This window comes from Canis lupus, chromosome 20 (assembly GCF_048164855.1).
Source record: "Canis lupus baileyi chromosome 20, mCanLup2.hap1, whole genome shotgun sequence".
Classification (NCBI taxonomy): domain Eukaryota; kingdom Metazoa; phylum Chordata; class Mammalia; order Carnivora; family Canidae; genus Canis; species Canis lupus.
Genome location: NC_132857.1, coordinates 24,705,204 through 24,731,452, shown reverse-complemented (window position 1 = coordinate 24,731,452; position 26,249 = coordinate 24,705,204). Strand labels below are relative to the sequence as shown.

General features: G+C 39.1%; 2 long non-coding RNA genes across 7 annotated transcripts in view; one reads left to right on the top strand and one right to left on the bottom strand.

The window, feature by feature from the left end:
- The window catches only part of LOC140611774 (uncharacterized), a 192,221-nt gene that overhangs the window by 98,614 nt on the left and 67,358 nt on the right, over positions 1–26,249 (top strand). For all 4 annotated transcript variants that reach the window (XR_012012978.1, XR_012012975.1, XR_012012977.1 and 1 more), the window contains one exon: positions 2,452–2,528. This is a non-coding gene — a long non-coding RNA (uncharacterized lncRNA). The remainder of the gene's footprint in view (positions 1–2,451; positions 2,529–26,249) is intronic.
- Positions 1–26,249, bottom strand: part of LOC140611773 (uncharacterized) — a 74,265-nt gene that overhangs the window by 19,413 nt on the left and 28,603 nt on the right. The gene's annotated exons all lie outside the window — the stretch shown is intronic.

Below are 26,249 nucleotides of genomic sequence, written 5' to 3'. Positions count from 1 at the left end.
AGGTATGATTTCTTCTTGAAGCGTTTGATAGAATTCCCCTAGGAAGCCATCTGGCCCCGGACGTTTGTGTCTCGGGAGGTTTGTGTGTTTCTTTATAGGTGTGTTTCTTATTTCCTATTGGGGTTCATTTTGCCAACATAGAGCATAACTCCCCAGGGCTCATCCCATCAAGTGCCCCGCTCCGTGCCCGTTGCCCAGTCACCCGCACCCCCCACCCTCCTCCCTTTCTTCCACCCCTTGTTCATTTCCCAGGGTTAGGAGTCTCTCCTGTTCGGTCTACCTTTCTGCTATCTGCCACTCATTTTTTTCTCCTTTCCCCTCTCTCCCCTTTCACTATTGTTTTCATCCTCCCCAGAAGAATGAGACCATATGATGTTTGTCCTTCGCGATTGTCTTCTTTCCCTCAGCCTTAATACCCTCCGGTTCCATCCAGGTCGAAGCAAATGGTAGGTGTTCGTCGTTTCTAACGGCTGAGTAATCTTCCATTGTGTACAGAGACCACTCACCCTCCTTATCCATTCATCTTTCGATGGACACCGAGGCTCCTTCCACAGAGTGACTATCATGGATGTTGCCGCTCGAAACCTCGGGGTGCAGGTGTCCCAGCATTTACCTGCATCTGTATCATTGGGGTACATCTCCACCAGTGCACCCCCATGCTGGATCACAGTGTAGATCCGTTGTTACCTCTCTGAGGCACCTGCACTCGGCTTTCCAGGCGTGGCTGCACCAGGTCACATTCCCACCAGCAGTGCAAGAGGGTTCCCCTTTCGCCACATCATCACTGACATTCGCTGCTTCCTGTCTTGTTAACGTTCACCGCGGTCACTGGTGCGTCAGGTGGGATCTCGTTGTGCTTTTGACCTGTATTTCCCTGACGGCCAGTGATGCGGTGCATTGTCTCATGTGCTTGTCTGTCACGCCTACGTCTTCCTCTGTGACATTTCCGTTCACGTCTCTTGCCCGTCTACCAGATTGGATCCTTGGTCTCTTTGCTGTGGAGTTACAGAAGTTCTTCAGAGATCTTGGATACTGGCCCTTTACCTGACAGGGTCATTTGCACATAACTTCTCCCATTCTGTGCGTTGGCTTTAAGTTTTTTGAGTGTTTCTTTTGCTGTGCGGAAGCTGCTCATCTTGGTGAAGTCCCAGCGATCAATTTTTGCTCTTGTTTCTCTGGCCTTCATGGCTGATGTAATTTGCACGAAGTTGCTGTGGACCAGATCAAGAATGGTGTTGTTGCCTGTGTTGTCCCCTAGGATTTTGATGGAATCTTGTCTTGCATTTAGATCCTTCATCCATTTTGAGTTTATCCTTGTGTATGGTGTGAGAGGAATGATCCAGTTTCATTCTTCTGCGTGTGGCTGTCCAGTGTTCCCAGCAGCATTTACTGAAGAGATTGTCTTTTTTGTTCCCCCTGCAAGGTCTTTGCTGCCTGGCCGAATATTAGTTACCCATAGAGTTGAGGGTCCACCTCTGGATGCTCTCTTCTGTTCCATTGATCGGTATGCCTGTCTTTGTGCCAGTATCACACTGTCTTGCCGGTAACAGCTTCGTGGCACAACGTGAAATCCAGCATTGTGCTGCCCCCGCAGTGGTTTTCTTGGCTACTCTTCCTGTGGCCGTTCGGGGTCTTTTCGGATTCCACACCAGTCTTCAGATGACTTGCTCCAGCTCTCTGAAGAGAGTCCATGGTATTTCTGACAGGGATTGCATTAGTTGTGTCGATTGCCCTGGGTCACATTGACATTTTCCTGAATATTAATTCTTCCAATCCAGCATCATGGAACCTTTTCCATCTCTTTGTTTCTTCCTCAGTTTCCTTCAGACTTGTTCTGCAGTGTTTCGGGTAGAAACCCTTTACACCTTTGGTTAGGGTTCTTCCTAGGTAGCTCATGCTTTTTTGGGGGTGCTGCAGTTGTATAATTGGGGTTGACCCTTTCCTCGATGTCCCTTTCCTCGGTCTCCTTGTTCGCATGTAGAAAGGCCACTAGTTTCTGGGCCCCACGTTTGTATCCTGCCGCACTGCCGAACTTGCTGTAGGGAGTTTGAGCAATCATGTGGTGGAGTCTTTTGGGTTTTCTAGGTACAATATAATGTCATTGGCGAAGAGGGAGTTGTTGACTTCTTCTTTGCCAGTTTCAATGCCTTTTGTTTCGTTTTGTTGCCTGACTGCTGAGGCCATGACGTCTCGTACTATGCTGAGAATAGCAGTGGTGAGAGTGACATCCCAGTCTCGTGCCTGTTCTTCAGGGCAAGGCTTCCGGTGTTTCCCCATTGCGAATGATAATTTGCCACGGGCTTTTCGGAGATGGCTTGGAAGATGCTGAGAGACGTTTCCTGTATCTCTGTACTCTGATGCGTTTGGATCGGGCATGGATTCCGTATTTTGTCAAATGCTTCCTCTGCGTCACTTGAGAGGATCATCTGGTTCTTGTTTTCTCTCTTGCAGATCTGAAGAAGCACATGGAGTGCTCTCCGAGTGCTGAAGCAGCCTTGCACCCCAGGGATAAACCCCACTGGGTCATGGTGAGTAACTTCTTAATAATGTCCCGTTGCAACCTGTTGGGTCGTATCTTGTGGAGAAGGTGTGCATCCGCGTTCATCAGGGACATCGGTCCAGGATTCTTCTTTTTGGAGGGTTCTTGGGTTCTGGAGTTAAGGTGACCCCGGCCTCCAAGAACGGGGTTGGAAGTGTTCCATCTCTTTCTATCTTTCGGAGCAGCTTTAGTAGCATAGGTATGCTTTCATCTTGAAGCATTGGATAGAATTCCCCTGGTAAGCCTACTGGCCCTGGACTTTTGTGTCTCGGGAAGTTTGTGAGTTTATCGGTTTATTTATTATTGGAGTTCGTTTTACCAACATAGAGAGTAACCCCCCAGTGCTAATCCCATCAAGTTCCCCCCTCGGTGCCCGTCGCCCAGTCACCGCCACCCCCCGCCCTCCTCTCTTTCTTCCACCCCTTGTTCGTTTCCCAGGGTTAGGAGTCTCTCCTATTCTGCCCTCTCTGCCATCTCCCACTCATTTTTTTCTCCTTTCACCTCTATTCCCTTTCACTATTTTTGTCATACTCCCCAAAAGAATGAGACCATATAATGTTTGTCCTTCACCTATTGCCTTCTTCCCTCAGCTGTAACACCCTCTGGTTCCATCCATGTCGAAGCAAATGGTGGGTGTTTGTCATTCCTAACGGCTGAGTAATCTTGCATTTTGTACAGAGACCACACACCCTCCATATCCATTCATCTTTGATGGACACCGAGACCCCTTCGCAGTGTGGCTATCGTGGCTCTGAACCTAAGGGTGCGGGTGTCCCAGCGTTTCATTGCATCTGCGTCTTTGAGGTAAATCCCCAGCAGTGCAATTGCTGGGTCGTACGGAGGTCTATTTTTAACTCTGAGGATTCTCCATACAGTTTTCCAGAGTGGCTGCACCAGTTCACATTCCCACCAACAGTGTAAGAGGGTTCCCTTTTCTCTGCATCCTCTCCAACATTTGTAGTTTCCTGCCTTGTTAATTTTGCCCATTCTCACTGGTGTGAGGAGATATCTCATTGTGGTTTTGATTTGTGTTTCCCTGATGGCAAGTGATGTAGAGCATTTTCTCATGTGGGTGTTGGCCATGTCTATGTCTTCCTCTGTGAGATTTCTGTTCTTTTGCCCATTTCATGATTGGCTTGTTTGTTTCTTTGGTGCTGATATTAATAAGTTCTTTATAGATCTTGGAAACTAGCCCTTTATCTGATATGTCACTTGCAAAATCACATTGATAGTTTTATGAGTGTTGAACCAGCCTTGTGTCCTGGGAATAAATCCTACTCAGTCATGGTGAATAATTTTCTTATGTACTGTTGAATCCTATTGGCTAGTATCTTGTTGAGAATTTTTGCATCCATGTTCATCAGGGATATTAGTCTATAATTCTCCTTTTTGGTGGGCTCTTTGTCTGGTTTTGGAATTAAGGTGATGCTGGCCTCAAGAACGAATTTGGAAGTACTCCATCTCTTTCTATCTTTCCAAACAGCTTTAGGAGAATAGGTATGGTTTCTTCTTTAAACGTTTGATAGAATTCCCCTGGGAAGCCATCATGCCCTGGACTTTTGTGTTTGGGAGGTTTTTGATGACTGCTTCAATTTCCTCCCTGGTTATTGGCCTGTTTAGGTTTTCTATTTCTTCCTGATACAGTTTTGGTAATTTGTGGCTTTCCAGAAATGCGTCCATTTCTTCTAGATTGCCTAATTTATTGGCGTATAGCTGTTGATAATATGTTTTTAAAATCGTTTGTATTTCCTTGGTGTTGGTAGTGATCTCTCCTTTCTCATTCATGATTTTATTAATTTGAGTCTTCTCTCTCTTCTTTTTAATAAGGCTGGCTAATGGTTTATCTATCTTATTAATTCTTTCAAAGAACCAACTCCTGGTTTTGTTGATCTCTTCCACAGTTCTTCTAGTCTCGATTTCATTGAGTTCTGCTCGAATCTTTATTAACTCTCTTCTTCTGCTGGGTGTAGGATCTATTTGCTGTTTTTTCTCTAGCTCCTTTATGTGTAAGGTTAGCGTTTGTATTTGAGATCTTTCTAGTTGTTGAATGGATGCTTGTATTGCAATGCATTAACCCCTTAGGACTACTTTTGCTGCATCCCAAAGATTTTGAAAGGTTACATCTTCATTCTCATTAGTTTCCATGAATCTTTTTAATTCTTCCTTAATTTCCTGGTTGACCCTTTCATCTTTATTCAGGATGGTCCTTAACCTCCACGTGTTTGAGGTCCTTCCAAACTTCTTGTTGTGATTTAGTTCTAATATCAAGGCATTATGGTCTGAGAATATGCAGGGGACGATCCCAATCTTTTGGTATTGGTTCAGACCCGATTTGTGACCCAGTATGTGGTCTATTCTGGAGAAAGTTCCATGTGCACTTGAGAAGGATGTGTGTTCAGTCGAGTTTGGATGTAAAGTTCTGGAGATATCTGTGAAATCCATCTGGTCCAATGTATCATTTAAAGCTCTTGTTTCTTTGGAGACGTTGTGTTTAGAAGACCTATCGAGAGTAGAAAGAGCTACACTGAAGTCACCAAGTATAAGTGTATTATTATCTAAGTATGTCTTAACTTTGGTTATTAATTGGTTGATATATTTGGCAGCTCCCACATTCTGGGCATATATATTGAGAATTGTTAAGTCCTCTTGTTGGATAGATCCTTTAAGTATGATATAGTGTCCCTCTTCATCTCTCACTACAGTCTTCGGGGTAAGTTTTAGTTTATCTGATATAAAGATGGCTACCCCTGCTTTCTTTCGAGGACCATTTGAATGGTATATGGTTCCCCAACCTTTTATTTGCAGGCTGTAGGTGTCCTTCTGTCTGAAATGAGTCTCTTATAGACAGCAAATTGATCGGTCCTGCTTTTTTATCCGGTCTGAAACCCTGCACCTTTTGATGGGGTCATTAAGCCCATTCACGTTCAGAGTTACTATTGAAAGCTAGGAGTTTAGTGTCATCATGATATCTATTCAGTCCTTGTTTTTGTGGACTGTTCCACTGAACTTCTTCTTAAAGGGGAATTTTAAGAGTCCCCCTTAAAATTTCTTGCAGAGCTGGTTTGGAGGTCACATATTCTGTCAGTTCCTGCATGTCTTGGAAGCTCTTTATCTCTCCTTCCAAGTTGAATGAGAGCCTTGCTGGATAAAGTATTCTTGGTTGCATGTTTTTCTCATTTAGGACCCTGAATATATCCTGCCACCCCTGTGTCCTGCCAGGTCTCTGTGGAGAGGTCTGCTGTCACCCTAATACTCCTCCCCATAAAATCAGGGATTTCTTATCTCCTGATGCTTTAAGGATCTTCTCTTTATCTTTGGAATTTGCAAGCTTCACCATTAAATGTCGAGGAGTTGAACATTTTTTATTGATTTTAGGGGGTGCGGATCACTCTATCTCCTGGATCTGAATGCCTGTTTCCCTTCCCAGATTAAAAAGCTTTCAGCTAGGATTTGTTCAAATACATATTCTGGCCCTCTGTCCTTTTCGGCACCCTCGGGAACCCCAATTAAATGTAGGTTTTTCTTCCTCAGGCTGTCATTTATTTCCCGTAATCTATCCTCATGGTCTTTTAATTGTTTGTCTCCTTTTTCCTCAGTTTCCCTCTTTGCCATCATCTTGTCTTCTATGTCATCCACTCGTTCTTCCACCTCGTGAACCCTCGTTGTGAGGACTTGTAGTTTGGATTGCATCTCATTCAATTGATTTTTAATTTCTGCCTGATTAGCTCTAAATTCTGCAGTCACGAAGTCTCTTGAGTCCTTCATGCTTTTTTCTAGAGCCACCAGTAGCTGTATAATAGTGCTTCTGAATTGGCTTTCTGAGATTGAATCGTAATCCATATTTGTACCTTTGTGGGAGAGAGGACTGTTTCTGATTCTTTCTTTTGAGGTGAGGGTTTTCCTTTTAGTCATTTTGCTCAGTGCAGAGCGGCCAAAAACAAGTTGTATTGGGAAAAGGAGAAAAAGAGAGGATAGAAAGAAGGAAAGAAATGAGAAAAAGAAAAAAGGAAGGAAAAAAAGAGAAGAAAGAAAGGAAAATAAAGGATGGGGAAAGCAAACAGAAATCAAAAAGAAAAAAAAAACACACGGGGGAGTATCTTCTGATTCTGTATACTTTAAGTCCCTTGACTTCCCCTGGAACTTGTGTGTCTAGCTAGTCTTCTGGGGGAGGGGCCTGTTGTGCTGATTTTCAGTTAGCACTTGGGGATCTGCTCTCCCCCTTCCTGGTTCAGGGCTCAGTGGGGGTTGTTTACCCCGTGAGGCCCCAGGAGGGACAACCACAGTGGCAGTGGCTGGCTCTGGAGCCCTGGATTCAGCTTCCGCAGTAACTCGGGATCTCTCGGACTGCAGGGGCCTGGATGCTCCGGGGGCGGGGCCACTGATCTCCTCAGCTCGGGGCAGAAGCATCCTTGCTGTCCTGGGCCCTCCTGGCCTCTGCCTGTCCTGGGGGGAGGTTGGATCCTAGGCTGTGTCCCCAGAGCCCTGTGCTCCCGGGCCTGTGCTGTTGGATTCGCGCTCCTGGCCGCGAAGACCCTCTCTGCGGAGCCACCACCTGAGACCCACAGAGCTGCTCCCGGGCCATACGGCCCCCTCCACGTGGAGCCTCTACCTCTGCTAGAGCTGCCTCTGAGCTGCTCTCGGGTCCCTGCAGCCCCCTCTCTCCGGAGCCTCTGCTGGAGCCCCTCCGAGCTGCTCTGGGGTCCCGCCATGCACACGCTGCAGCCCTTAGGGAGCTGGGTGCACTTTCCTGGGGGCGCAGGTGTCTGTTAGTGTCCCAGGGAGCCTGAGGGCATCCCCGCCTTCCTGGGGTCCTGCTCTAACTCCCTGCGAGCATCTTTCTGCTTGGGAAGATTGGTTAAGCTCCTGCTTCTCCCGGACGGGGCTCTCCTGTCCTGGGGACACTCGCCCTGGCCTTAGCCCAGCTCCTTGCGGGGCCTCTCCCCCTTGGAGGCCTTTTGTTTCTTTATTTCTTTTTCCCCGTCTTCCTACCTTGATAGAAGCATGAACTCTTCTTACTGTAGCATTCCAGCTGTTCTCTCTTTAAATCTCAGGCTGAATTCATAGATTTTCAGGACGATTTGAATGTTATCTAGGTAATTTGGTGGGAACAGGTGATTTGGGGACCCTACTCTTCCACCTTCTTGCCCCTCCCTCAAAACGGTAGGGTCTTATTAACACCATCTTTTATTTTATTATTTTTTAAATATTTTATTTATTCATGAGAGACACACACAGAGAGAGAGAGAGAGAGAGAGGCAGAGACACAGGCAGAGGAAGAAGCAGGAGCCATGCAGGGAGCCTGATGTGGGATTTAATCCCGGGACTCCAGGATCATGTCCAGGGCTGAAGGCAGGTGGTAGACCATTGAGCAACCCAGGGATTCCCCATACTACCTTTTAAAATGAATTATAAGCAGAGCTCTGATTAGTGATAATGTTCGTGTTTCTTCCTCCTGAAACAACTACTGCCATTGGGTCGGTAACCACAAAAATGTATAAAGAAATGAAGTACATTTTAATCTGAGAGAAGATACTACCATAGAGTTTCTCGGGGAGTATATTTCATGGATTTACTCAACAAATGCATTTTGAATGGCTACTAGAGAGCTCCTTTTTAGGAATAAAGGATACAGAAAGGAGCAAAACAGATGAATAGCCTGTCCTCATGAAATTTATGTTCTAATAAGACCAGGAACATGTAATATATATATATGGGAATATATATATATATATATATTCTCATATATACATAATACATATATAGAGAGAGATCTAAATATATAGTAAAATATATAAAATGTTAGTAGTAATATGTGTTACAAAGATGAAGAAAAGAGTATTGGGAATTTAGAGAGAATGTGTTTGCAATTTTAAATATGGTGGTTAGGGAAAATCTCATTAATGTCACTAAGAAGACATTTCCGTAAAGATCTAAAGGAACTAAGGGAGCTAGTGATGATGCTATCTGGGGGAATAGCATTCCAGGCTGAGAATGTCAAATATATCGGCTCTGAAGTGAGAGTATACCACGCATGGTTACAGAACAGTAAAAGAGGATGATTGGACTTTTGTGTGGTGTGGTGAGTGAAAAAGGTGAGTGGTAGCAAGAAACACTAAAGTAATTAGGTTGCATGACATTGTAGAGGATCATATACCATTTTAGGACTTTGGATTTTACTTTTAACAGAGAAATAAGATCTAACTTACAGACCCATTTTGACTGCTGTGCAGTGAAGATTGAAGAGGAGGAAAGATTAAGATCAAAAGATCAGTTGGAAAGCTGTCTAAGTAATCCAGATGAGAGGTTATGGCAATTTGGACCTGAGGGATAGTTGTGGGCTTGAAAGGCTCTGTTTAGATTCTAGATATATTTTTGAAGATGGAACTAAGGATTTGCTGATGAATTAGATGTAATGAGGAGGAAGAAGGGTAAAGAACTCTACAATTTTTGTACGGAGGGCTTGGAAGGATGTGGTTGTTAATTGAAACAGGAAAGGCAGGTCATTTCTGTTGTTTTTGTTGGAAGGAGTATAGAAGATACTGGACTCAGTTTTGAACATACTAAATTTGAGACGTCATATATATATATATATCCAAGTCTATTATATAAATATGAATGTGAAGGTAAAAGGTTAAAGCTAGAGACATGATTTTGGAAGAGAATGTGGCATCTAAAGCCATGAGACTGGATGTAGTTATCAGGTATAGATAAATTTAAGGACTGAGAAGTGTTTCAAGGGCATTTTAATATTAAGAGGTCAGGGAGAAGAGGAAAAAGTAGATTGAGAAAGAGGAGGGCCATGGCTTGCATCGTTCCTATCACCTTCTGCATCATCCATAAGTCTGAGAAGTTGTGGCATAGCCTCTTGAAGGCCTTGCTGAGGGGCCAGCTCAGAGCTGACATCTGAGGAGGGAGAGGAGCTGTTCTTCAGGATGCAGTCAAGGGTCTCTGCTCATCATCACTCCCACTGACTCTCTTAGGGGGAATTTATGCTTCCGTCTCTACTACTTTAGGCTTCATGGTCCAGCAGTCTTGTTTCCTAAGAGGACATAATTCTAATAGAAGATAAAATAAAGGTCTCGATAAACTTAAAGCTATGGCTGATGCTCTTGAAGTTTGGATTCTTTGTATCAGCAGGATCAGCAGCTGAAGGAAGTACTCATCATGACATCAGACAGCAGAAAAACCAGGATGGTATGGTGTTGTGATTCAATTGAATGTAGGGGTTCAATCAGGAGGAAGTTATCAACCACCAAATACTTACTTGTTATATCAGGGAAATGTAGCCTGAGAAGTTCACCCTGGACTTGGTAAAATGGAAGTTGCTGAGGGTCTTGCTAAGAGTAGTTTCAGTAGAATGGTAGATGGAAAATTCAATTTAATTTAATTTTATTGCATTCATGAAAAGGTGAAAGAAAAATCAGAGAAGGAGTAGAGACAATTCTTTAGAAGCCTCTATTCTAGAAAAGAAATAAATAGGTCACTTGAGGGAATAATGGGGTTGTGGTTGGAGGGAGACAGATGGAATCAAAATGGTAAAAGCATACTAATGAGAGATCATGTAAGGACAGAATAAATGCTGAGGACAGATTAGCCGAAGCAGCTTTCTTAGGTAAAAAAGGAGGAATGGGATTTAGTGTTCCAATGGAAAGATTGTCCACAGGAGCACCAACAGTTCATCCATAGTCAGAGGAGAGAAGGCAGAGAATATGGGCACAAGTGAATGCAGAGCCATACCTAAAGGGAGGGCTGTAGGGAGTTCCACGGCAAATTCTCAGTTAAATAGGTGGCAAGGTCATCAAGTGAGAGAGGATTGCAGTTGGGGATTTGAAGAAATCCAGCACTCTAGGCTGAGAACTTTTGGGGCTTTTTTCCCCTACTCTTTCATACTTGATTTTCAATTTATTGTGGAATTCTATGCCAAAGACATGGAGAAGCCAAGCATCATTCATTACCTACGTCACTACCTCGCTGGTTCCAGTTGCACCATTCCCTTCTTGGATTATTGCAGTCATTTCCCAATCAGTGTCTTGCTTTCACCCTTGGTTTCCCTATGGTCCATCCAGAAAAACAGCCAGTGAGACTCTTTAAAAACATGTGAGATGACATCCTTCTTCTGCTCAAAGCCTCGGCAGCTTCCCTTCATTCTCAGAATGTAAGCCCAAACCTTAGCATGAATTTACAAGGACTTACATGGTTTTAGCCACTGCTTCGTCTGGGACATCATTTCCAATCACTCTACCTGTTGCTCACTGGACTCTAGTGTTTCTGGAACATGCCTGATGTGTTCCTCCCTTTGGGAATCTGCCCTGCCCAATCCTGTGCCTAGAAAGCACTCCCACAGATGCTTGCATGACTAGGCACCTGGCCTACTTACCAAAATTTGCAAATAACACCCTTTCAAAAGCACATGTTCCTTTTCCTCCTTTCTTTTCGTAATATTTGAAGCTTCCTAATATATTAAATCACTTACTCATTTTAAAAATTTCTTCCCATGTTAGAATATTAACTCTACGAGGGCGTAGATTTTTGTGTTACTTCTGGCTATACCACAGTTCTTAGAACAGTACCTGAAATTTAGGGAGCACTCAATAAATATTTTTTGAGTGAATGGATTAAGGAATGCAGCAGGATTAATTGACAGTGTTAAGGGCCCACTTGAGACTAGCAATCACACATTAAACCTCCACAACAGGGTTGTGTTGGTAGGATTAATTGATAAGATGCTTGGGGTTAGTGAAGGGGTTAGGAAGTCTTGAGCTAATTCCAAAGGCCTTGCAGGAATAACAAAAGCAATCATGGATAAATTAATTGCCTTATGAGTGTGGGTGTGGTTAACTTCTGAGATTTTCTTTTGCTCTGTATAGGTTTGGGGCTAGTGCCAAATTGCTTCTGAAGATAGCTTATTGATTTGAAGCTGTTGCAAATTATTAGCCTTTCTGGAACTTCTTAATGTGCTCATCTGCCTCTGAGTGAAATCAGCTGTTGGCAAATATTTTGCCAGAGTAGAAAGTTTTAAAGACTTTCGTATTGGAATATTCTGAAAACAAAACAGAACAATCATTTATTGCTCTAAAAAAACAACCTTTGTACTTTGTGTGTGTGTGTGTGTGTTTCATTTATGCTCCAATATTGAAAACACTATAGAGCCCATGGAATGTGTGTGTGTGTGTTTCATTTATGCTCCAATATTGAAAACACTATAGAGCCCATGGAATGGTTCCCTTAATACCATGTAGGGAGTTTCTGTACAGTCTCACTTCCTGGACATCAAGCTGACTGGATGACTCTATGGTGTCACTGTTGTCTACACTTCATTATATTCAAGAAAAAAAAAGATGAGTTCGGTTTAGACTATATATAGAATGAGGATATGATAGTACTTTCAGGTATAAATTTCAATACATTTTCTTTCTTTAAGAAAAGCAGATACATTTATTTCTCCTCTTCAACTCTCTCCTCTCTCTTTTACACACACACACACACACACACACACACACAGAGTCATAACCACAAACTTTGCATTTTTCAGATGATTAGAAAATGTAGCTGGAGCAATTTGGACATCTTAACTCTCTTCAAGGTTGTTTGGCAGAGTGGGATGTGTGTGTAATTCCCTCATAGTCAACCAGCAGACATAGAATCCTGGGGGTGATATGATGGAGGTAAACATTTGCTAAATGTTGGCCCATCCCTTTAAAAATTAGCTTTTTCCATTAAGTTAAAGTGTTAATTATAATAAAGTGATCTATCCTAAAATTGAAAAATGTCATAGCAGAGAGTCAAATAGCTCATTAATTCCTTCAACTTTAGGCACCAGATGATATAACCAACAATATTTATTTTAAAAAAATCTTTCAAATAATGTAGTTTTATTTAAAAAAAGATTTTATTTATTTGAGAGAGAGAGAGAGAGAGTGTGTGTGTGTGTGTGTGTGTGTGTGTGCACTCACTGAGGTGGGGGGCAAAGGGAGAGGGAGAAGAGAATCTCTTAAGCAGACTCTATGCTGAGGAAGAAGCCCAATGTGGGGCTCAGTCCCAGAACCCTGAAATCATGATCTGAGCTGAAACCAAGAATCAGCCACTTAACCGACTGCACTACCCAGGCACACCTGAAATAATGTAGTTTTAAAAACGAAGCACTAAATTAAAAAAAATTAAATAGAATTACTTTTGGGGATGTTATTTTGTGGAAGATAGCATGATGTCATTTTTAATCACAGAAAAGATTTTTTTCTCCTGCTGTTCATTTTAGTGGAGAGAAAATTCATTTATAATCCCTTCGCTGGTCTTTGTTTTCATTAATTTAATTTCCTTTACATGTTGAGATCAGAGATGCTGAAAGAGATGTCAGTGACATCATCTTTAGTTGTGAAACCAGCCCAGTGGGGGCTTTGTTTTTGTTTTAATTTAAAGAGAATTGTTGTAACAATTTTCCTGCACTAAATAATAGACTCTAGAAAATAAAGCAGAAATAGCATAATAAAGAAAAATAAAAGACAAATCTTAGGAAAAGATCATTTTAGAAACAATAGCTTTAGCTGTGGCATTGTTTTTTTACATGAATAGAAGTTGAATAGCCATCCTCAGGTAGTAATTCTTGGTATTCAGTTGTGTGAGAATCACCTGCACATTCGGGCAATGTGGAGGTTCTTTTGCCATTCTGGCAGAGGTTAGGATTCAGTGGGTATGGGATGTGGCCCAGGGATCTGCATTTTCACAATGATTCCAGATGATTCTCATTCAAGTGATCAGTGTTTGATAACGGTGTTCTAAATGGTAAAGTTTTCTTTTTTTTCTGTTCTTTCCAGCTAGGCCATTAGGGTATCCTCACCTTCTAGCCTGATACTAACCAGGTTTTTTTTTTTTTCAAAGAAACACGAGGAGCAGAGACAAATAAGCAATCTTTTTCTGTCAAGGCTCAAATGACAAATGTCTGGTTCGTGGAACATCTTACTGTGAATAACTTTAGTTCATCTTATAAATGTGTTGTGTTCTCGTCGATAAATCTATACTGAAAGGTCAGGGGAGAGCAAGAGAACAAGAGGGCACTGGGTCCTTGAGGGCTGCGATGTTAGGAAAGGAGGAAGGACACAGGAAGAGAAGCCTGGGAACTAAAGAAACCTTCAAAGGCTTTACAAGCAAGCACAAATTGTATATTCAATATTCACTTAGGCAGGGGGTAAATAAAAGGTCCTCACTGAAGTATTTCTGGTCTCATAGCTGCTACAAACAGACTTTTCAAATTTTATGATTTCTTTGCTCATTGTGGTTGGTATTGTGTAAATTTGTATGACTTTACATAAAGTCTTCTCTTTGTATAAAGGAGTTTTGGTCTCAGATAATTCATTAATTTAGGCTTCTTTGGATATACAACATACAAATAAATAAGAACCTGCCTACAGATTTCCTTCCTCCTTTCTTTCTCTCCCTCCCTTTCCTCTCAGTCTTCCTCCTCCTCCTTTCCCACCCTCTTCCTCCTCCTCTTGTCCTTCTCCATCATCTCCCCTCCCTTCCTCCTCCTCCTCCTCCTCCTCCTCCTCCTCCTCCTTCTTCTGCTGCTGTTTCTACTTCTGCTTCTCCTTCTTCTCCTCCTTCTCTTCTCTCCCTCCCTCCTTCTCATACACACACACATTCAAGACATGTTTAATTAAGTAGTTTGCTTATTTCTGGCTTAGTAGTGAAAATTGGGCATCACTTTATGCTTTGTTATAATTGGTGAAAGACTCTGATTTCAGCATTTCTATAGAGGGAAAGAATTAGGTTGTTTCAAGGTGTTAGGAATAATACTATTGCAAATGGAGGCATGAAATCAGAATGAATAATTTAGCATTGGCAGAAGAGGAATTTTTCATTCTGATTTCATATGCAGAAAAGGGAAGTTGGAAATCAAAAGAAATATTGAATAGAGTGCCCAAACTTTTTTTACAAAGGTGAGTTGGTTAAAAAATAGAGTGATATGCAATATTCCATCTTTCTGGTTTCATTTAGTATCCCATCCACTCTGAGCTTTTGAAAATTTAAACATCAACAAATGGCTTTATGACTTCAGTTTGAGAAGTGCTAGCAGGGATTGATTTGGTGTATAAATCTTGCCAAAATGTTCTGAGATCCTCTCTTTTGGCAGAAAGAACAATAGATGCAGGAATCTGATTGGGTATAATTGAAATCTGACTCCACTGTGATCGATGAGGGGGAAATATTCTTTCTATAAATTTTTTTAAAGATTTTATTTATTCATAGGGACACAGAGGGAGAATGAGAGGCAGAGAGAGAAGCAGGCTCCATTCAGGGAGCCTGACGTGGGACTCGATCCAGGGTCTCCAGGATCACTCCCTGGGCTGCAGGCGGCGCTAAACCGCTGCACCACTGGGGCTGCCCCTCTTTCTATAAATTAAACAAGTCCCTCAATATGTGAATTTGCAGAACCTATGGCGCTGCTGCTGCTCTTACTTTGGCTGAAGGCTTTTAGTACAAAGTAGAGGATAGTGTGTACCTTCTTATGAATCAAAGGTAGAATAACTATCTGTAAATATTGCTTGCCATTGTAGGAGGGATTGTGTTGCATATTTAAAATACACTAATTAGGGGGATCCCTGGGTGGCGCAGCGGTTTGGTGCCTGCCTTTGGCCCAGGGCGCGATCCTGGAGACCTGGGATCGAATCCCACGTCGGGCTCCCGGTGCATGGAGCCTGCTTCTCCCTCTGCCTGTGTCTCTGCCTCATTCTCTCTCTCTCTCTGTGACTATCACAAATAAATAAAAATTAAAAAAAAATCAGGAAGGGTCATTCCCTTGAAAAGAAACATCGTCCATTCCTGAATATTTAGGCTTAAAGAGATGGGATGCATTCTCAGTGTTCATTCTACCTTTCATCATTTCTACATCAAGGGGGATGGAGGGAGCTGAAGGCTAAACTAAGGCAAAGCACTAAAGCAGATTATGTTTAAATAATTTCAAATCAGAAAAAAAGTTTCCATTTTTAGAACAATGTACAAATACAAAAGAGATAGCATTTGAAATTGGGAGTGGTTGGAAATGGATAAAAAATTGGTCAATGGTCAATGAAAAGTGAAGAAAATAGAAGTATATAATGTGTGTTAGAAGCAGCAATTTGTTTTAAAGCTTGAAATTTTCCATTTAAGAAAATGTCTTTAAGATACTTCAAGAGCTTTTAAGAGACCTTCAAGAAGTTTAGTCTAAATTTTCTACAATAAAGCAAAAAAGCAAAAAATGATTCCGATAATTTTTATAAACAAGCATACTTTGCAGAGATAGCTCATTTTTTGAGGAAATTATAATACTAATTCTCAAATTTAATTACAGCATTATTTTGTAACTTAAATAACAGTTGGTATAAAATATTTAGTATGTTTTTATATTTTTGGCATTCACTTTTTACTTCCTTAAAATTTTAATCTTTTAAAAATATAAATATGTCATCTAGATTCTGTTTTATCAACAGTTATTCTTCTAAGAAATATCTTAGAGTTACTAGTATTCCTATATATTTTTCTTCATTTCTGGATGTGAAAAAATAATTTTTAAGTGCCATTAGCTATAGTCAACTATACTCTTATAGAGAGTAATAATAAAAATGTACTGTATCTCACATATAAAGCTGCTGCTTATCCTTTTTAAAAATTTTTTCTTTCTCTTGCTCAAATGAAAGATAAAACTCAATATTATAGTTTAACTCCATGTAAGAATTGCCTGCCTTGATTCTATTCATCTATTTTTCATTCTAGAACTAATAGATATTTTAATTATTTACTTTAAATGGCATTACTATTTTCCTTATTTTTTTATTCACTTACCATTTTTTAGGACATGCTCTAGTTGGTTACTCCAGTTATTTACTGTTGGTACTAACAAGGTCATGGGTTCAGGCCACATCTGGGCCTGTGAGAGTGATGGCATGCAAAACTGGCCATCTGTTTTATAAATGCTTTATGTTAATCCCTATGTCAACAAGGCTAAGGCATAGGCATGGTGCAGCAAAATGCATCCTGCTACTGGAAAAACTCAAGTTTATTCTCTACAAGTGGAGACAAAAATATGACCGCTGGCTCAGAATGGAATGATAGACACTGTGGGGATCATGTCCTTCCTTCTCACCCCATTGTATGTTATAGCCAAATAATCAGATGATCAAAGGACCAGCATACTTCTGATAGAGAAACAAATGTCAAGAATCCTTCTAAAAATCCTTATTTTATTATGAAATATATATATAAGGCATACAAATATAAATATGTGAATAAGTAAATTATTATAATGTGATTTCCCATTCACTTCCCTCCGTCTTCACCAAAGTCAAGAACACTGTGAGCATGCCAGAAGCCATGGGATTATTGGTTATCATGCCCTCTTACGTCTGCTCATAATTTTTTCATGTATGCTTGTTTGCCAAAATAATATGATTTTGCTTTACTAGATTTTAAATTGTATATAAATAGAATCATGCTGTATGCATGTGTCATGTTTCTTCTGCCCACTATTATGTTTATTAGAGTCATACTTGTGTAGCTGTATTCTGTTTACTTTTGTTTTTATGTGATATGCTTCCTTTTTTCTACCCATTCTACTATGGATGAAGTTATTAGGAACAACACTGTAAATGTTTCCTGAAAATCATGTGTATCAGATGTCAAAGGAGTAGAAATTTATTGCCATGGAATATGTTCATATAGCTAGCAAGTGACCACTTCAGGTTTGCTACCAGGTTCACTAGAGTCCCCTGCTACCCAGTTCTATCCTACCCTTAAGACTGATCATACATGAGTATATATAAAGACAAACTACAAATACTGCCCTGCAACCTTTTTAATTTGGTGATAGCTAAACATATTTCTTAGTGATAAAGATTAATATACAACATATATCTATGCAGGGATCTATTAGTCTTTATTTGCTAAATACATTGTATATTTAGGTTACTTTAAAATTACTTGTTAAATAGAAGTAAAGAGTTAAATATAAGTACAGAAAATTTAAAAAAAATCTGAGCAAATTTTTAGATGTGAAATTGATAGGTTAAAGATGAAACAAGACTGTTAAAGTTTTCAGAAAAATAACACAATTTATTCATGAATAAATTACAAAATTGACCATTTTCTTTAAAAGGTCACCAATTTTAGTATTGTGTATAAATATTTTATACTCGCCAATTTTATGATAGAAAAGTATTTTATTAAGCATTTCTTTATCAATAATGCAGTTAAATAATTTTCTGCATACTATTTATTGCTTATTTCTTTGTAAATATATTCTTATACTTCCATTACTATTGGGAAGATGTATATCTTTCTTATTCCAGGTTTTGTAGAAACTTTTAACATAGCATATAGATATTTTGTCTGCTAAATATGTTGAAAACATGTTTTCTCAGTTTATCATTTACCTTAAAATGTTTTCAATTTTAAAAAAAAGATTTATTTATTTTGGGGAGAGAGAGTGCATGAGCAGGGGAAGAGCAGAGGGATGAGGAGAGAATCCTCAAATAGATTCCCCACTGAGCATGGAGATCAACGCTGGCTTGATCCCAGGATGTGGACAGCATGATCTGAGCCAAAATCAAGAGTTGGACACTTAACTGACTGAGCCACCCAGTTGCCCCAAATGTTTTCAATTTTTTGTGTTTTTTGGTATCTAGTGTTAAAATTATATGTAGTAAAGTCATTTTCCTTTCATTATCTTTGCTTTTAGCATAGGATCTCTAAGATTATCTGATCATTTTTCCATTTATTTTTCTACCACTTTTTAATCTCTTATTCCCAGGTTGCCACATTACAAAAGTTTATAGGGCACCACTTGCATCATACCATATTTATTGCTCTCAATTATTATTACTCTGTAATTTATAGTAATGGATATAGTGAGTATTTGGATTATTTATTTTTTCCAAGTGGTTAAATAGTTGTCCAAAGACCAATAATTAAATAATCAATTATTTTCAACATTGATATTCTGTGACCTTTGTATCATATACTACCTTTGTTTCTGGACTTTTTATTTCATCTACTGATTTATCTATTTCTGATTTAGGAATATCTATTACCATCTGTTTGGACAAGTTTCCTTAACTTTATTCTTTTTCAGTATTCTTCTCTTTTTATTAGTCATGCTTTAAAGTGACCTTTACAGTCATATTGTCAAGTTCTGAAATATTATCTCATGGGATACTGATTGGTAGCACATTAAATTTTCAGATACAATTTTTGGGAATTTACAGATTACAAAGTTGAGTGTTCCCAACCAAGATGTTAGTACTTTTATTTATTCAGTTTTTACAAATCTTGACGCTGGGTATTTTATAATGAATATCAATGAGTTTTGGAAAAATGCTGAAGTGTTTACATATATTGAGAATAAAAATAAAGTTAACTATGTACTGTCGTTTATTTTGACTTAGAGCAAACAAAATGAAGAGAGGAGGAATCACGAACAAAATATACTTTGTTTTTTCCACCTAGGCGTTTTTCAGCAAAATTCTATTACAAAAAAAAGAAAAAACAAAAACCTTTTACAGACAATTCCTGAAATATTGTGTGGCAAAACCATAGTAGAACAAAATATTAAGAAACACATTTGCTCTCCCGAATAGTTGAATCTTGTGCAAGTTGCTTAATCTTTATGAGTCTTAATTTTTTCATTTCTAAAATAAGTGCATTGGGCTAGATAAAAGATTATAATATTTCTCACTAAATTACTTCAGTTAGAATGCCTTAAGTATAAATAGCAATACAATTTGTTCACTTTTTCAGCAATGATAGGCCACTGCCAATTTAGAAACCATAAATAAGCTTTTACAAAATTTTTGAGGGTGGAATTAAAAAGCTTGTGGGTAATAATCATTCAAAAGACACCATCATCTCTTGGAGCCAAAATGTATTTATTAAATGTAAATTTTCCAAAATAAATACTATTTTCTTTAAAAATAAGCACTAGACTTTTAGATCAGAAGGACATGGAAACTACATTTATCTGTTTCAACAAGTTATTTGACAACATCTTTTAGGACAAATTTTGCCCGTGAAGGATAAGAAATACAAATGTTCCATAGATGGTAATATGATTACACCAATTATTTGCTGATTGAAACCCCCAGGAATTCTGGTGGTACATTTTGCCTTCTTATTTCTTTATCACCTCTTGACCAACCCAATAAGAAACAAATGTTTGATGGGTACCATTTATACGACTTTATAGCGGTGCTGGGTGCAAAGAGAATGAGTATATGTTAGTTCCTGTTATGAGGAACACATGGTTCAGTCTAGCTTTTTGACTCAGTACTTGCAGTCTGCATATTACTTTGGCTCTTGGAACCAGGATCTACTTATTCCACTAGATCCCTCTGCATTCTTTCTCTCTGACCACATTCTTTATTCCTATTTTAAGAAACCAAATACTGTGATGCCTGGGTGGCTCAGTGGTTTAGCTCCTGCCTTCCACCCAGGGTGTGATCCTGGAGTCCCCAGATCGAGTCCTGCATTGGACTCCCTGCATGGAGCCTGCTTCTCCCTCTGCCTGTGTCTCTGCCTCTCTCTCTGTGTGTTTCTCATGAATAAAAAAAAATCTTAAAAATAAAAAGAAACCAAATACTTATTCAAGTCAGCAGCAAATAGATACATTATTTGAAAATTAATTACTAAAAAGAGCACAATGGGAATTCTGATTTGAGGCGAGATGGATGAAGTATATTCTATCTTATATACCCTATAGAATGGAATTCACTTGAGGTGTTTGAAAAATAAGTAGTGGCTGGTGGACGGGGGAAGAAGATCAGAATTCAAGGTACACCAGATTGGCAAAGGGTTTCCCATTTTCCTCCGATGTACCCTGGCCTGAATGTAAGGCAGCTCAAACACCAGAAGAGGGCAGCAAGGTGCAGACAGAGTTCCAGGAGAAACCCTCTTATTCTGTCTGAGGAGTGGAATAAAGGGGTCTAAATACTGAGAGAGAGTTGGGGGAGTCCCTTATGTTTTTCTTTTCTCAGTTCTCCCATTCTCTAGCTACCAGACAAACTTACAGTGGCTGTGGAATGAGCAGCACCAATGAGTGGCAATAGGAGCCTGGAGGTATTGAAAATTCAAAGGGAGGGGCCCCTGGGTGGCTAAGCAACTAGTCATATGTCTTTGGCTTCAGGTCATGATCCAAGGGTCCAAAGATTGAGTCTTGCATTGGGCTCCTGCTCTGCAGGGAATCTGCTTCTCCCTCTGCCTCTCTTTCTCTCTCTCCCTCTCTCAATGTCTGTCTCTAATGAATAAATAAATAAAATCTTAAAAAAACAAGAAAATTCAAAGGGAAGAAGGTCTTCCTCTCTAATTGAAGGAGTTGAGATTCCAAGAAGGTGGAGTGAACCCCTATTGCTTTTCTTCCTTCTGACCCACTGCCCATCATTCCTGAATGTGCACACAGTCAGAGACAGAGTATAGCAGAGTGGAGTCTAACTAAAATCTCAGCTTTCTGGTAAAGGACCAAAATGCAAAACTTTGAAGGGGGAGACTATAAAATCATTATAAACCCTTGGGTATGCTCCTGAGCTCTGAAACTGTGGATCTGTTTCTAAACACATAACAAAAGATGCTGAGAACTAATGGATGGACTACCAGTGACCACCCCATGCCAAAGTAAGTGGCTCATGTATGGGACAGGTATGGGCCATGCTAAAAAGGTTGGAAAATGAAACTGACATTAAACTATTTGTTCATATATTTGTTTTCTTATTTAGTATCCCTATCTCCTCCTACTCTCATCTGTTTGTTGCTGAATTTGTTGATTTTATTTACCTTATTTACCTACAATGCTTACTGTAAAACAGACACTTGGGGCACCTGGGTGGCTCAGTCAGTTGGGTGTCAGACTCTTGATTTCAGCTCAGGTCATAATCTCAGGGTCGTGAGATCAAGCCCCAAGATGGGCTCTGTGCTCAGTGGGGAGTCTTCTTGACATCCTCTTTCCCTCATGCACTCTCTCTCTCAAATAAATAAATAAATAAATAAATAAATAAATAAATAAATTCTTTAAGCACAAGACACTCATTTGCTAAGTACATTTATGTTTAGTGGCTGAATTAACTGATATTTTAGTAAGGCTGATGCTAACACATTTGTATCAAGTGGATTGGAATGTGATGCCTTAGTAGCTAATATCTTATCAAGACTTGCTAAAATTTCAAATGTTGTTCTAACATTTTCTATGTTTTCCTTCATATAATCATAACAATTACATGAGGGAAGTACTATTCTTACACTTCGTTTATAGGTGAGGAAAAGAATCATAAGAAGAACATAATTTGCCCAAAGTTACACACACATATTAAGTGGTGGACCTGTGAAGTAAAATAAGGAAATGTGATTTAAGAACACACCCTGATGATACCTGCCCTGCTTCTGCCTAGAGGCAAAGTGATATTGCGATGCTCTGTCAATATTCTAGCCATGCCTTGAGGAGGGCTGTAACTTAGAAAAGAAAGGAATATGTATGAGGCATAGATTAAAGTGTTGATGACCCACTGGTTGTGGAACATAGGAAATGGAGGTTAAAGAGTATCTCTGACTTGGAGAGCAGTGATAGCACTCTTTATTTACTATTTCTGTAAAAAGCAAAGAGAAGAGGGAAAACAGGGTTTAGGGGTGGGATGTATACCTAAAAATGACTAGTGGGTGATTTGATGGGAATAAATTTTAAATTTTGGAATCATTAATACACAGTATCATGTTGTTTGATTGAAATGTTTCTATACTTCACATTTTCATAATTTTGAATTTAGGGTACATTTTAATATTGGGGTTACATGTATCTTTTGCTGATGTTGTGCCTGACAATGGAAGATCTTTGGAAATACATATTGTGTGGAAAGAGAGAGAGAGAGTAAAGAAAGAAAAAAAAATTAAGGATTGAATCCTAAAATCTAGGATGTAAGAGGAGAGGACTTAAGAGTCACAAGGAGTCATAGAGGAGAGTGAGATTCCAGCCTTCTCTGGTACCACTTGAGTGAGTTAACTGATTTCCTTCTGGCCAACTATACTCATCACCCAGTCCAGAGAAACTAACACCACATATAAACTGCCTCACGACAGATTTTTTTTTCCTTTTTCATCAGTGAAAGTTTAAACGATGAGGCAAAAGTTTGTGAAATAACTACAATGTTCTCTCTCCTCCAACCCTTGACACCCAGAAACATTCCCTGCTTTGTCTTATGTACAACAGCATAGGTAAAAAAGAGCTGGGGTATCATTCCTCAAAGGGGACATTAGTCCCAGGTCAACCCCCAATACACTCAGTCCTCCTGGAAATCATTAAGATTTCTACATTGGTGAGTTTTGCCTTTCTAGGTCTGATTAATCTCTTGCTGGGCATTAAACATTTTAGTAGAGCTAAATTTAAGGCTTACTTCCTGACTATTCCTGGGCTACGCTCCTTTCTTAGGTGAAAACTCTAATGTCATTTAGGCCCTAGGCTTACCTGTCCTTTTCTGTTGCTACTGAGCCTCTTGGAAAAAATAATAATAAAATTTCTCATGCATTTTTCATCACCACAGAGCCAAGATAAAAAACTGTGAGCTTTAAAAGTTTGGACATTCTTTGAACCATGTGAAACAGGTATCTTTGGTCAAAACTGAGGGCAAAAAAGGTTCCAAAAAGAGGGTCAGATTAAAGAGGAGAGAAAGATGTAATAAGATTTAACTTTTCTTGAGAACTTCAAGAGGGAAATTAATACTTAAGGGAAAATGCTAAATGTATTAAGAGAAAAGAAATTAACTTGAAGAATTTCTCCCAAGTTTAAAAGATTTCAGGAGAAGATTAATTAAATGTTTATAAGAATGGCTAAAAACAGTTTTGAACTACCAAAAGTTGTTTTTCAAAGTTTCCCAACATCTATTTTCTGGCAATGGGATAATTAAAATGTCAACCAAAAATGGGTACAATTCAATTATAGCCATATACTATGCAATTAAAAATGCCTCACAGCAAATAAACTTGTGGTTATTATTATGGGGGGAGATTTTATTAGGTTAAGAAAAGTATTGTCATATTTGATTAAGGTGATGCAGTAATGTCACCTTAATTCCCATAAGAAGCCCAGAAAGTGAACTTTCAAAAACATTTAAAAATTTTCAGCCTGAAGGAAAATAGATAAAGGCATATTCTATTGCTTTAGCAATCTTAGAATGGTAATTACCCTCCCAATAGGTGAGTGACTAGGAACATTTGGCAGACCACAGGAGTTTAATGCTTATAAAATGGCCTTTTTTTTCAGTTTAATAGCAGGTGTGTAGTGTTGGTTACCTCATTTTCACTCTCATTAGGCAGAAAGTACAGTGATGTTAGATTATTCAAAACTAGTCTCCAGATTTTTCTGTTCTCTGCATTGGTAGATTTATAGATAATATCTATTAAATTTTTAATTAGCATTTATATATTACACAGAAAAGAAATATTAAATAAAAACATATATCTCTTGATTCAAGCTGGAGTTTTATTTCTGATATGATGTGCAAAATCTAACCTTTATTCCCATTATATTTTTAATGCACACGTGACACTTGTAATGGAAAAGAATTATGCAGTGAATTCTTTCACAAAACGAAGGGGACTTGCCTAGTAAATATTACTTCAATTTACTTAGTTGCTTAGGAGAAAATCTAGGAGCCATCCTTTATTTTTCATATCTGATATTCAATCCATTATCAAATATTGTTCACTCTGTTTTAAATATTTGATGCCTGGGGCACCTGGGCGTCCCAGTGGGTTAGGCATCTGCTTTTGGGTCATGTCATGATCCCAGGGTCCTGTCAGGCTCCCATCTTAGTGAGGAGTCTGATGGCCTGGTTCTCCCTCTTCCTCTGAACCTACCTTCTGTTCATGCTACCTCAAAAATAAATAAATAAAATCCTTAAAAAATAAATTAAATAAATAAAAATTTAACCCTCAACGGACCTCTACTGACCGCTTCCTCTATTGCTGGTCTAAGCCAGCAGGTCCATTTTGTCTAGCTCTGGACCTCTCAGTAGACTCCTATACACACCTCCATTTTTGCCTCTACATTCTGTTTTGCACTCAGCAGTCATACAATTCCATAAAATTAGAGCAGATAAGATCATTCTGCTGTTTACAGATCTGCCATAGTCTCTCAATGCACAGAGAATAAAATTCAGCATCCTCTCTGTGGCCTGCAAGGTTTCTGTACTCAAGCCTTTGGCATTTTCTCAGACTCGTCCATGTCTCTCTAGCCACACTGGCCAACTCTTCCCAGCTTCAGAGTCCTCTGCCCAGATCATTTCCCTTCAGGCCTTTCCATGTCTGCTATTTTATATCATTCTGGGAGTTCTTACCTTCCTAGAACATTCCAGGCAGTCTCCCAGCTTAAGTCCTGTATAATGGCTCTCTTTCCCCAGATTATTTCCCTGCTTCATAGTGTTTCCCCTGAGGGCTATCTGGCCATTCTATTTAACATTGCCAATTCGTCTATCTTCTGGAAATAGTAAAATACAGTACTATCTATTGTTACTGTATTCAGTTGTTGATCCAAAAGAATTTTTTAAAGGCAAATATAAGATTGAAGAGATTATTTGGGTATTTCAAGCAAAACACTGATGTTATTTCTATCATTCCATGTTAGTATATAACTCTCACTTTCAAATTAATATCAACATATTTTTGGTAATTCAATCTTTTTGTAGTTAATTATAGCAATTTTTAAAATATTTTTTGTCTATTTTTCCTTACTAAATGAGTATATCGAAAAGATATTTCATGTATCCTTTTATTCCTTGATATTGTTTTCATAGTTTATGTCTATTTTCCTCAAAAATTGGAAATCATCTAATTTATTTGAACCCTTTCCTTCTTCCTGAAAGTTTTTTTAGATGTGGGGCACCTGGGTGGCTCAGTTAAGCATCTGCTTTCAGATCAAGTCATGATCTCAAGGTCCTGGGATGGAGTCCTGATTGAGCTCCCTGCTCAGTGAGGAGTCTGCTTCCTCCTGTCCCTCTACCCATACCCCACCCTGTTCCTGCTTGCTCTCTTTCTCTCTCTCTCTCTCTCTCTCTCTCTCTCTCAGGTAAATAAATAAATAAAATCTTTTTAAAAATTTTAGGATGTAGCTGATTAAAAAAAAGATGATGTTCCATATATATGCTAATAGTTATTACTAAAATAATCATAAAATTATTAAATAATCAAAATAATAGCAATTATTAAAAAATATTAAAATAAATTAATAAAGGAAAATGCCAATAAACTTGAAATAGTTCGATGAAAACTTTCAAGAGCCTTTAAAGAAACTATTTAATAGTATTATCCTCATTTGTACTGGGAATTATTCTGTTTTGTTACAAAGAATTTTGTATAGTACCTTCTTTTTTTAAGAGTTTTTAAATTTATTCATAGAGACAGAGAGGGAGAGAGAGAGAGAGGCAGAAACACAGGCAGAGGAAGAAGCAGGCATCATACAGAGAGCCCGACGTGGGACTCGATCCAGGGACTCCAGGATCACGCCCTGGGCTCCAGGTGGCACTAAACCGCTGCGACACTGGGGCTGCCCTGTATAGTACCTTGTATTTATCTGTTGCACAATAGACTTCTATTTGATTAATTTAGTTTAAATAAATAAAGCATATTAGTCAATAATCATCTTTAATAATTATGTCTATCTAGTGGGTTATATGGCAAAAAAAGAAAACTGCCTAAAATGTTGCATAAATCT